The sequence below is a fragment of the Cimex lectularius genome, unplaced genomic scaffold, assembly GCF_000648675.2.
Source record: "Cimex lectularius strain Harlan isolate CLEC.00 unplaced genomic scaffold, Clec_2.1 scaffold29, whole genome shotgun sequence".
Taxonomy (NCBI): domain Eukaryota; kingdom Metazoa; phylum Arthropoda; class Insecta; order Hemiptera; family Cimicidae; genus Cimex; species Cimex lectularius.
The window spans coordinates 1,282,918-1,295,092 of record NW_019392675.1 but is presented as its reverse complement, the minus strand read 5'-3'; the positions used below and the strand labels follow the sequence as shown (position 1 = coordinate 1,295,092).

The following is a 12,175-nucleotide window of genomic DNA, read 5'->3' as shown; positions in this document are numbered from 1 at the left end:
TCCATAATGGAATGTGAAAAGAAAAGTATTAAGTAAGAAAGTAATGGCGAAATCCCTATACGAGTAAAATATCGTTATTTTTTTCCTCCGCTTTAGCGTCTGAACCTTAACGTCCCAAGTATGGGGAAGAGGCAGAAAATTCTCTCCCTCGTGACACAGGGGGCCTGGAACGACAATTTGATTGCAGTTAGGTAACCAAACTGTTGGAAAGTATAGATGTCGAGCTCCGGATATTAAGATGGGACATGGTGTTTCCGAGACAGCGGTTGAATGTTAATCTCCTGATACCACTTCCTCCTCTCGAAGGAAACGAGATAACGAGCACAGGGGACGGACGGAGTTTACGCGGCGAACAACAATACACGAGTGACGGATATGAAATTTTATGCTTTTCAGCCGAGGACAAAATCTAGCTCTTTCAACGCCTTTTCATTTTCTACTTCAAAAATTAAATTTTCAATATCACTTAAAAAATGAAACTACGTATTTTACGCGCCAATTACAGCGCAGCCAACTGGCAATCAAAGTAATTTTAATTAACTTATGTTTTTATTAAAATTCATATGAAATTTAAAATAGCGTATATTTGCTTGGTTGATTTGTGGGTGTTTCACCATATTGGACTTTTTTCATGTATTTATTTATTTTATAACTGCATAGAAAATGTAACGAGCAAAAATACATATACACTTGCACATATAGAATATTGTGTGCACATTTACATGTCTGGCGTGATTGAGTTGAACCATCTAGTGTAAGTGGCTGTAATTGGCCATTATGGCTTGAAGTCAACAGCAATCCGTAGAGTTATTGAAGTCACAAAATCAGATGATCGCGAGGTCAGTCTTCTAAGAGGGTTGAGCTGAGACTAGCTGGAGGAGGTTGCGAACTATCGGGTTGTCATGAGAGGATGTTTTGAAGTAAAATTTATTATAGCGGGACTGGGATAGTATGGGGGTATTTTAATGTCGGAGTGGATAGTATGTCTGGTCATGTAGAATTGAGCATCAAATATTGTGGAGGGATTTTGGATTGTAGAGATTGAATTTTGTTAAGATTGGAACGCTTGGATGTCCCTTATAGTTCAAGGACGTAGGTCCAAATTGAGGCGATTAGGGTAATGTACAATAGTTTTTTGTTAAGTAATGTTAGTTTAGATCTTTTGTCACTTAGACTCCTCAGCACTCTGAGGTTACGGTCAGTTCGTTTTAGTCGTGCGTGTCGATTAAGTAATGTAAGTCCTTTTTCCAAGGAAAGTCCAAGATATCTGTACTATTCGTTGGAGGAATTGTAATTTATAACTAGACAGTGGGATAGTTTTACGATGAAAACTATGAATTGGATTTAAAACGTATTTTGTTATACTCTTATATCATATTTTTTATTTTATATATATTTTTTCAAGAATAAAATATTGGAGAACAATAATGCAACTTTTTTTCTGCATATTGATCAGCACACGACAATGTTTTTACCATCCATTTGCTTTTAACAAAATACATCCTTTTATGTTTCGGTGATAAATGAAATCCTTTTAGGATTGCTCAACTATTCAATTATTTTTGTGTTCCAAACAAAGTTGAAAATATGTCCAGCCATCGATATATAACCCCAATGCCTCGGATTTGATCCAGTTTGGTTAGTTTTAAAATAGGCCGAATCCTCCCTAAAAATAATCACACCATCCCACGGATTCTTACGTCAACTGTTAAACGGCTGTTATTTGTGCTTGGAAAATAAGGAAATCTCCTTGAGGGGATTTCGGCCCCGGAAGCAATCAAGTTTGTTTGCGGAACCCTTTTGGTTGACGTCACGAGGAACGGCGGGCTGGGTTAACACTGACAATCATAATAAACAAAACGGAGTTCTACTAAGTCAGAAACACTCCCTACGTTCATATCTTCTTCCGCTTGGAATAACAAACAAATGGAAATTGGAATAAATAAAAACATGGGTTGTGTTTTTTGTTTTTGTTATGGGTTATTTTAATTTCGACTTAACGCATTCGGTTCAGTTCTGTTGAAACACTTGGAGATAGAAGTTAACTGAAAACACATATTTTGAAATGTAAAAACCTTTTAACGTTATTTAACTTTTGCCAACAGACGCATTTCGCCACCATAAAAGTTGAATGTGGGCTAAGACTATAAAGTTTTTGACTCTTATGTTTGTTCTTTCAGTAGCTACAGTATAAGTAACACACAAGAAAAAACATGCAGGATGTAAATCCTCATTTCTTCCTTTTCTTCTTTTCGATCGAGGTCTTGCAAGTTGCTATCTCCCATGGTGGAATCTGTCCGTTCTCTCTTGTTTAGAAAAATGACTTGTAAGAACAGTTTAGTCGTACTTGGTAATCTTTTTTCGCCCATAGTCATCTTTTCTGCCGAGTTTTTTATTTTGCCATTTACACATGTTCAGTTTATACTTGGTCTTCTTTTGAAGTGCAGAATAAACATATACGGGAGACTTAAAAAAACATGCAGTGACACTTGGACAGCGTAGGTCGTACGTAGTAATCTACTTCCGTGTACAGTCATCCTTTCTGACAAGGTTCTGCATTTCGCCACCTGCGATGAGTCTGAGCTTTGTATCTTGTGTTTTTCGTTTCCTGAAGTATGGGTATAATCTCTTACGGGTTAGACCCAAGACAACATAGAAGATCATTTGACAGCAGTTAGGCCGTAAGTGGTAATCCTTGTCGACATATTTTCATTTTTTCGCAGATGAGTTTCTGCATTTCGCTAACTTCACTGGTATGTGCTTTTTTGGCTCTCGCGTTTCGCTTTTCTTGAAGTACGGCATACTAAACCATTACGGTTCAGACCAGAGAGAACATTTGGCAACAGTCAGGTCGTCCGTAGTTATCACCTAAAGTTACCTTTCTGCCAAGGGCCTTTTTTTCTAACGATTCTTCTAGCTATTCAATTAATATATTTTATTAGGATTCGATTGTCGAATTATCTCTGAGATAAACATACCGCTGGCGAAACGAAAACAATCGTGTTTATTGTTTCTTTTGTTTTCTTATTTTATCGATACAGGCATAACTGAACGAGAGTATATTTCAAAACGTGTACATTTATGTGTCATACTTTTGATAAAACAAAACGCCGTATCTCATTGTATGGCATATTGTTGGAAAAACATCGGTGGGACCATTTATTATATCACGTAACACGTTTTGCAGTGATTGTAATCCAGTTTTCATTATGACTACAAAAGGCAATAGTTGGTCTGTTTTTCGTAAAATATTTATTACTGATTGTTTAAAGTTAATTAAAAATCCTCTTTATTCAACCTTCTTTAAGACAGAATGTTCTAACATTGAGATATGAAATCTGAGAATTAATATTTATTTTAACTAGTAGTGAAGTTCCGCAGTGTCCCTTTTAACACCATAGGATTACATATCATACGTAAATACAAACATATGCTGAAATAGTTTCGTTTTATGACCGTCTTACACTTTAAACCACCGAAGAAAATAAAGTAAGATATTTAGGATTTGACGTGATCGTTGACTTTTACGACCTATCTTGAAGCTCGTTGTTAAGACATTTTTGTCTTTATTGGCTTGTTAAATTTTTCTCCAAAACTGGAAAGAGTACTAAGAAAACACATATTACTATGCGACAATCAGATAAATAAAATGTTACACTGGGTTTTATGTTCATTTATATAAATTTCAATGTGTCCAGATGTAAGTGCATGTAAATCAAAAGAGTGCGAGGTCTGGGGTCGATAATGGGCATTGCCCTGGAAATCGTCTCCGATAATTTAACTCGTCCGGTTTGAAAGTATGTAAAATATTACATACCCATTTTTACAATAAAACATAAGATATTTGCTAATGCCATCATTACCACGTTAAAGTTCTTGGGAACAATCGTCAAACCTCTACGGGTTGAACCTAAGGATAAAGGAAGACCTTTGAGCACCGGTGGAAATCACGTGGGCCCTATCAACTCCTCGAAATTTATTATTCCGATATCTGGAAGGGCGTTCCTCTTATCACCCCTTCTTAGCTTGGTCGCCCTAAAGGAAATAGGAGGGCTGCTCTTCAGGCAATTTCAAAGGGCCACTCCAATTTCCCCCGGGCGGCCTCGGTCCTCCGCCTTTTTCTTTTCATGACGGTGCTCCGACCCTTTCTGGAATGTTACAATATTGTTTTAAGCCTACAGATTTGGGAAAAAATTCCTTCTTTTGTACTGAAATCCTTAGGAGCTAAATCGTTTATGTCCCTAGTACGATTTACTTCCTGTTCACTGTACTAACTGCATTATGCCTTCTGTATTAAACTTAATTTCTTTTAGAATGGGAGTTAAGATTTGACATATAATCCCATATTTCATAACATTCAACTTATCTACCATAATTAATGTTTAATTAAGGTTTTGGTTGAGATAAAAAAAGTCAGTGCCACAAGCGGGATCCGAACCCACGACCTACGGCTAAATACGCTGCTGCTCTCCCACTCGGGCTATCGTGACTTCGATCCACTCGGACACCAACTTCCCATCTGAACCTCACCTTTTTTGAATTTTCCCTCCTTTTTGCCACTTTTCAAATGTCGTTAATCTATTTGATTCTCGGCGACAAATGAAATGGTCACGGAGAGCTTTAGTGAAGTGTACATCATTTTTCTTATTGCATCTATTAGGTTTCGAGGTCCGATTGTCCTGACTGTCCAAATAAATTCTTTTCACTTAAATAATGTTTAATTGAAAAGAATTTATTTGGTCGACCGGACCACGAAACCTAATAAATGTAATATATAATAGATGTAATATATTTGACAATAATTTTTATTTTTTCTCATTAAAAATATCAATTTTATTCGAAAAATCCATTCATTTCCTGTTTTCTCGAAAACTTATGTAGTTTTTCAACATTGAAAGCTTATTAACTTTGTTGTTCTATCACCATTCCACCAATACTAGGGACAGGTAATGGGGACTCCCCAAACTAAAACAAAAAGAACTTTGTTTTTCCATTGAAGGTCATGAGAATGTGGAAAGTAAATAAGGAAAAAGATACCTGGTATAATTTGATTCAAGAATTTAGTATGGCAATGTCGAAAGACTACTACTACTACTAGGTATTATTTTATCTCTTTTTGCTATTTTTCAGAATTTTCTTCATTTCCCGGAATTTCTTACGCCTTAACTAGATATATATCTATTTCGATTTATATCTTTAACTAAGATTATACAGCTATGTGTTCATTGGAATTCTAATAACATCTCTTGCGTCTTAGTAGATTGTTAGATTGTTCGTATTTGTCTTTGAGGGCTTAGTTTTCTTCAGATCTCCCTTGCTTAATGCATATGAAAAAGTAACGTTTTGACGGAAATTATTAGTGATTGTCTTGAAGTATGGCGGTCAAGCGGCGACCCCCTAGTACTTTTCAGCATTTTTCTCCATAGCTAAAATCATTTCCATGGTTACTGCACTTCTCATTTTTTAAGTTCTGAATGACTTGTAACTCTTCTTAATTTGAATATCGACGACAACACGATAGAATATTAATCACGCTTGGACAAGATCTGTTTTATATGTATTTATTGTAGGAGGGTTATGGGTCTTCAAACTACTGGGGTCATCGTCGGGCCTCCGCATGTTTTTACTTTTTGTTTTTGTTTTTCACGCGTATTTTTTCCAACGGCAGCCCTTTGAGCGTCTCGATCTGGTTACTAACAGTGTTTTATATGTATACTACGGCGATATCATACATGCTAGTCTCTCGTTTTTAACTTGACTTCTATCAAATAGAAACGAAAACGTAAATATACATACAGACAAGATGTGCGCATCCGACGACCCATCGGAGCACCGTGACCGACTTGAATTCAACCCCAAGCCCGGAACCTGATCTGCGCGGGCGACATCCAGCAGGACTTCTATATGAGCATTTTAATTTTACAAAAATATTTTGTTTAAAAAAGTCTAAAGTTTGAAGTAGTAAATTGATATACCACGTCATTTAAGCTTCACTGTAGGATCCTTTTTTGTCAGCAATTGTGGTACTTGTACTTCCTCAAAATAACAAATCGGTATGATAGATATTGCAATAGTTATAATGGGTGGTTCTGTTACCATTTTGGAACTTTGATTTTGGAATAATTGCTTATCATCGGAATATGCAAGTTTCTTACAAGTACGCTTTCAAGTATGATTGACTTTGACTGTCCGCTATCTACGTTTTGCACGTAGGTTGTGGACAGGCAAAGGCAAAGTCATACTTGAAAACGTACTTGTAGGTAACTTGCATAATCTGATTATAAGCATTAACTGCTCGAAATCCGGAAACTACACTTCCTTGTACTTCTATCGATAGTACTCCTTGTATACAATGATTTTGAATTTTAGGGCTGACTCTTTCGAGAACTTATGCCTTGTAAAAATAGAGAAAAATGATTAATAAAAAAAACCTCTTATGTTTAAAAAAGTAATAATAATAGAGCAATGCCCTTTTTAGATAAATTTATTTCTATGATGTTCGTATGTTTTTAGGCGATGCATTTTAGTGCTGATATTGTCTAGAATTTTTCATAATTCCTATTTTGTTTCCATATTGTTTGTTTCCATAAATGTTTTCGTATTTATATTTTCAATATTGTAGGCCCAAATGTAGTTATTGACGTATAATTTTTTTTTTGCTGTTGTAATGTTATTTTGCTGCCTTATTTAGTCGTTTAAAAGAGTAACGTGCTTCTGAATCCATTCGTGTTTTGACGTTTATCAACACCTGTAGGCTCCCCATAATTGGCTATTTTGTGGCATCGCAAGATCGAGATTATTCGAATCGTTTCCGTTCGATTGTGCTCACGAACTTTTCTCATTTTAGTCACGAGTCCGAGATTCACCGCTATCCTTTCAGCTTGGACGTTTTTCGTTTTTAGTTTTAAACAATGCGCTTTTGTTACCTTCAAGATGGTAAACTCCATCCTGGATAGCATGCCGCCATTAAAAAGTTAAATAATAAGAGGATAACCGTTTAGTGGAGCTTGATCTAATGGTTTCGGAGTAAGCCATCTCAAGCCCCAAGATAAACTTTCGGCTGTAATTTTAAACTCAATTTACTCTTGTATACGCATTAAATCTCCTTGTTTTTGCTGTTCCTGACATTCAACAATGACTTCCTCCCTCGCTGTTACGAAAATTTGCTTACATGCTTTATAAACTATCGAACAAACTAATTTCTTCATATAACAATATTTGCCTTGGAACTTTCAAAATTTGAATTATCCCTGAACAAACCAGTTTCAAAAGAGACATTGAAAAATCCGCCAAATTATATTAAAACTATTAACAGTACATTTTTTTCTTGTTACTACAAAGTTGGGTTACCGTTATTCGCAATATAACGCTTCATAAAAAAATATAAAAAATGAAACGAAGTGAAATTAAAACTTCCCTATGACCTGTATCCACAATTACATAATCGGGATCACGGTCTTGATAAAAAAGCAAATTCAATTGTAACTGCCAAGATTCGACCTATTTTAAGGTCATTATCAGGGCAAAACAGTCTTAATTATCTCGATTTGTAGACGTATTTAGGATTTTGAAATATTTACTGAATGTCCGCATGTTACTCTCGCGCTAGCCATTCTTCTTTTCCAACATTTGAGACTATAGCCTTAAAGCTCCTTAAAGCCTCCGCTGGGAGTATAGGATGGGAAACATCGAGAGCTAATAATAATTATTATTGTAAGCAAAATTAATCATTATATAAAAACAATATCGGAAGTATTTTTTTAGAAATGATTTTTTAATTTATAATTTCTCTGAAATTTAAATCCCCAGCATAATATTACTCTTTGTTAAACTTGTTCTTTTAGGTGCGTTCTTGGAATTCTCCATCTGTAAAATATGGCAGATCTCTCTGTTATGGCGCAGAAGTGGGCCAACTTCTAAAATATTTATTGCCAACGGTTTGTTTCGCACACATGATATACGAAACAAGGCCAACTATTCCAGATTGTGCAGAATATAAATGTCCCAACATATACACCATTTAGTATAACGCTTATAGAACAAAAGAGGAGATGAACGTTTGTCTTTTTCCATAAAAATGGGCTGCAATTTGCGAAACTAATCTTTCAAATTGTACTAACTTTATAATATTAATCCATTTACGTTTTCGTGGTCAATTGATCAAGTTATTTCTTTCAATCGATTAATTATTCTTTCTATGCAAGGTCTTGGTTGAGATAAAAAAGTCAGTGTCACGAGCGGGATTCGAACACACGACCTTCGGCTAAATACGCCGCTACTCTACCACTTGAGCTCAACCTGGAGAGTGGAGCTGAGAATCCAATCCGATTTCCACGGCATTTTAAAATGGCAAAAAGGGGGAAAATTCGAAAGGTTGTAGGTTGTGATGGAGAGTTGGTGTCCGAGATGATCGAAGTCACGATAGCCCAAGTGGTAGAGCAGCGGCATATTTAGCCGAAGGTCGTGGGTTCGAATCCCGCTCGTGACACTGCCTTTTTTTATCTCAACCAAGAACTTGCATAGAAAGAATAATGAATAATAATTGATTGAAAGAAGTAACTTATAATCTTTTAACTAAACACGTCCAACGAGGACAACAACACAACTCAGGGCCGAAGAAACATTACTCACAAACATCATCCACAGCTAGACCTAATCTATCAAGGAGTGAGGGTGCTAGGCTAGCGATTTCGGATTCGAATCCATAGCCTGTCTAATTTTATTTTAGATTAATTCGGTAAAATTATTGCAGTAGTTCAAATAATTCTGACCCCTAGACCGTGACACCCAATGGGTTGTAGGACTCTCCTGAATGGCAGGGTTTACTTTACTTTTTACTTTACCGTTCGTTGAAACGTGGCAAGGCAATGTAGAAATTTCACGACGGACATAAAATGAGCCCGATTGCAAGTATACACACTAACCGTCCAAAACAGTGACGATAGTACCTAGGTAGGAGGATATAGGTTTACCACCCCATAGACCCCTAGATAAATCTCATTATTCTTTCGTAGCTTTGTCTATCAGACAGCTTGATGAGTTTGTATTTTTCATCACTGAAGAATGCAAGATGTCTAAATGCCAAAAATAATCGGCAACGACTAGAATAAAGGTTTATCACCGAACGTCTGTTGATAAATCTCATCATTCTTTCTTTAACTTGGGTTGGCGTTGTGAAAATATCATTAAAGCTGTTTAAATAACATCACTGAAGATGAAGAGAAGACGAGAGACGTCTGATAGACCAAAATGATCGGACACGTCTAAAAGGAAGAACGCCAGATTTTGCTTCCGACTACATTTTATGTAATATCAGTTTTCTTGATGAGACCTTGATATTTGGCCTTCCTTTTGTTATTTTGCTCGATTTTGAATGGAACGTGAACCGGAAGTCAAATGTACATCCTGTACATTTGACTATCTATCACAAATGTAATTGTCAAAATTAGAATTGCAGGAGGAAAAAGGAGAAAAATTAAAAGGACAGGCAATGACAATTTCCGAATAAACTACTTGTGTTCATTCAACTGCAATTTTCCACGTCGGTCAAATTGTTTCACAAACGCTGTAACCTGGGCCGCCATTCCGACCGAAACCACAACGCCGTGATGAACGGTCGGAAAAGTAGCAATTTCGAACATTATCTTTCCGGACTTCCCTCCGGCTCAAATCGAAACCGCTTTACAGAACATCGTTTCGTAACCGGCTCTTTAAGTGAAAACACCCTCCAGGCCATGAACCCTTATTCTGCTTGTACTGGCTAAACTTTTCTCAACCAGGTACAATGCTGTCCGTATCTCACGTCAACAGGTGAACGAACCACATGTTATCAGCTGCGTTAACTGCTTTCATTCCTCAGGATAAACGCAATCTCTTTTTGCTTTCTCACACCTGTTTTTACGCGGAACAATGAACTTTCAAACCTTTAAGCTTAGACACCTTAGAAATATTTTTTGTAGTCTTATTAACTATTTCTTTCTTTTGTTTCAGGTGAGCCTCCATATACATAAAATTGCAGTGAGTACGATATTTTTCCTATATAAACTACAATATATTTTTGAATTGATCGATTAGGCCAATTAATGACAGTTTGATATGCAATTCAATAAAAATGAAACCAACGAAAGCGATGAATATATGCTTTCTATAACGTAAAGTTACAACCCATCAAACAGTAGCCTAAAACAAAAATTACAAATTTTTATACGATTTTATTGTTGTAATTTGCTAAGTAGAAGTTAATTATATAAGTCTCAATCAATGAAATACAAAATATTTCTTATATTAAAAAAAAAGTTTAATTGTTTAAGCCGTCTATGGGGCCTTATCGCTAGCGTACATAATTGATGTATTTTTAAGTTATTATTTAATTTTATATATACATATTTGTAAGGTGCTTATATCCGAACTTCTTCAGGCTAAATTTTTTCTAGTCGGATTTTGTCCTAAACATAATGGTAAACAGTATACCTTTTCTCACCTAAACACAGTCGGTTTTTATAGTCTTTTCTTTACATCCTACAAGACTAACATCCAAAATATGTACCAGTAAACTAAACGCCTCATTTCCCGGAAACAGTGTTGCTCACAGTGTCCAACCAGAGATGGAATGAAGGGGAAAACGGTGGCAACTATTTTACAAATTATAGTATTAATTTATTTAATATAAATACACGCGCTAACATTTACTAATTAGACGATTAGAACCACTTGAATCACTTCGTTTCCCGGAATCAGTGTTGCCTACAGTGTTACCTAAAGTGGAATGGAGGGAAAACCAGTTTTAACTGTTTACCATATTATAGTAATAATTTATTAAATATATATGGACTAACATTTATTGATGTTTGCCAATTAGAACCTTTAAATAGTTTCATTTCCTGGAATCAGTGTTGCTCACAGTGTGACTACTATGATGAAATGAAGGGAAAACAGTTTCAAGGTTTAACGAAACTTGATACAAATGTCGCACATGTGTTCCTCGGTCTTTATACTGAAAGTTTTGTTAAAATCCCATTCTAACATTTCCGATCATAACACCCAAACTATCATCCGTTTTTTGGTATAACCGGGCACATTTATTGAACAAATCGGCCGAGAAAATTATGTCAAAAAAAGGTTTACAAGATACACTCTCCTTGGAATATTAAAATCTACTTTCAGTTAATTAATCTTTAATGTAAGGTATTGGTTGAAACGAAAAAGTTAGTGTCACGAGCGGGATTCGAACCTACGACCTTCGTCTCAAGACGCCGCTACTCTAACCACTTGATCTATCGTGACTTCGATCCACTCGGACACCAACTCCACATCTCAACCTACAACCTTTCGAATTTTCCCTCCTTTTTGCCATTTTTCAAATTTCGTGTAATCAGAATTCGATTCTCAGCGACTTAAGAAGTGGCCATTTTTCAGGTCATGGTTCGATTCCCGCTCGTGACACTAGCTTTTTCATTTCAACCTATACCTTGCATAAAAATTAATTGAAAATTAATAATAAATTAATTGAAAGAAGTTATTTAGTTAATCGGACCACGAAATATAATCGATTAAAATCTACACACATTTCATTGGCGCAATGAAAAAAATTTGGCAGTTCCAAGAGATTACTGGATTTTGAAAAGTTCGCTCATTTAGAAAGCTTATTTAAAATTAATGGATGTTTCCTACATAATGTTATATTACAATTTGGTGTCGACGTCCAGCCAATATAAATTGTTTTATTTACCTTTACGAAATTCTGGTAATCTTATACCTCGGTTCGTCAAGTTCAAGATCAATCCCCTGAAAAAGTTTTTTATAAAGTCCCAGGAAGTTCGCAACCAACAATCGTAGACGGGTCGATCTCGGATTCTCGTTTTATAATTGCTAAGCCTTGAAATGCGTTTGTTTTCTTGAAGTCCACGTTTGAAATTACCTGCTGGGCACATCCAACGGATAAAAAATGATGTAAATTACGTGCATGAAAGAAAATAGGAGGTGTGGGTGAATTAAATTAATCGAAATGTGCTTTATCACAGACGACTTCCGATTAGCTCTGTAAAAAAAAACCATTCTGATCGTCTTAAGTTTCGTTTTCTTTACCATATTCAGAACATGCCAAATAAACGTGTTAATCATTAAACTAAAGCCAATTAAATGAGTTTTGAATATTTGGTAAAACGTTATTTTCCGT

At 35.7% G+C, this 12,175-nt stretch overlaps 1 protein-coding gene across 5 annotated transcripts in view; it reads left to right on the top strand.

The window, feature by feature from the left end:
* The window catches only part of LOC106661735 (SH3 and multiple ankyrin repeat domains protein 3), a 289,318-nt gene that overhangs the window by 66,373 nt on the left and 210,770 nt on the right, over nucleotides 1-12,175 (top strand). Inside the window, exon 1 of one of the 5 annotated variants that reach the window (XM_024225454.1) lies at nucleotides 9,999-10,017. The exons of the other annotated variants lie outside the window; for them this stretch is intronic. The gene's annotated coding sequence lies outside the window, so the exon portion shown is untranslated. Of the gene's footprint in view, nucleotides 1-9,998; nucleotides 10,018-12,175 lie in introns of those variants that run through there. 5 annotated transcript variants of the gene reach the window in all.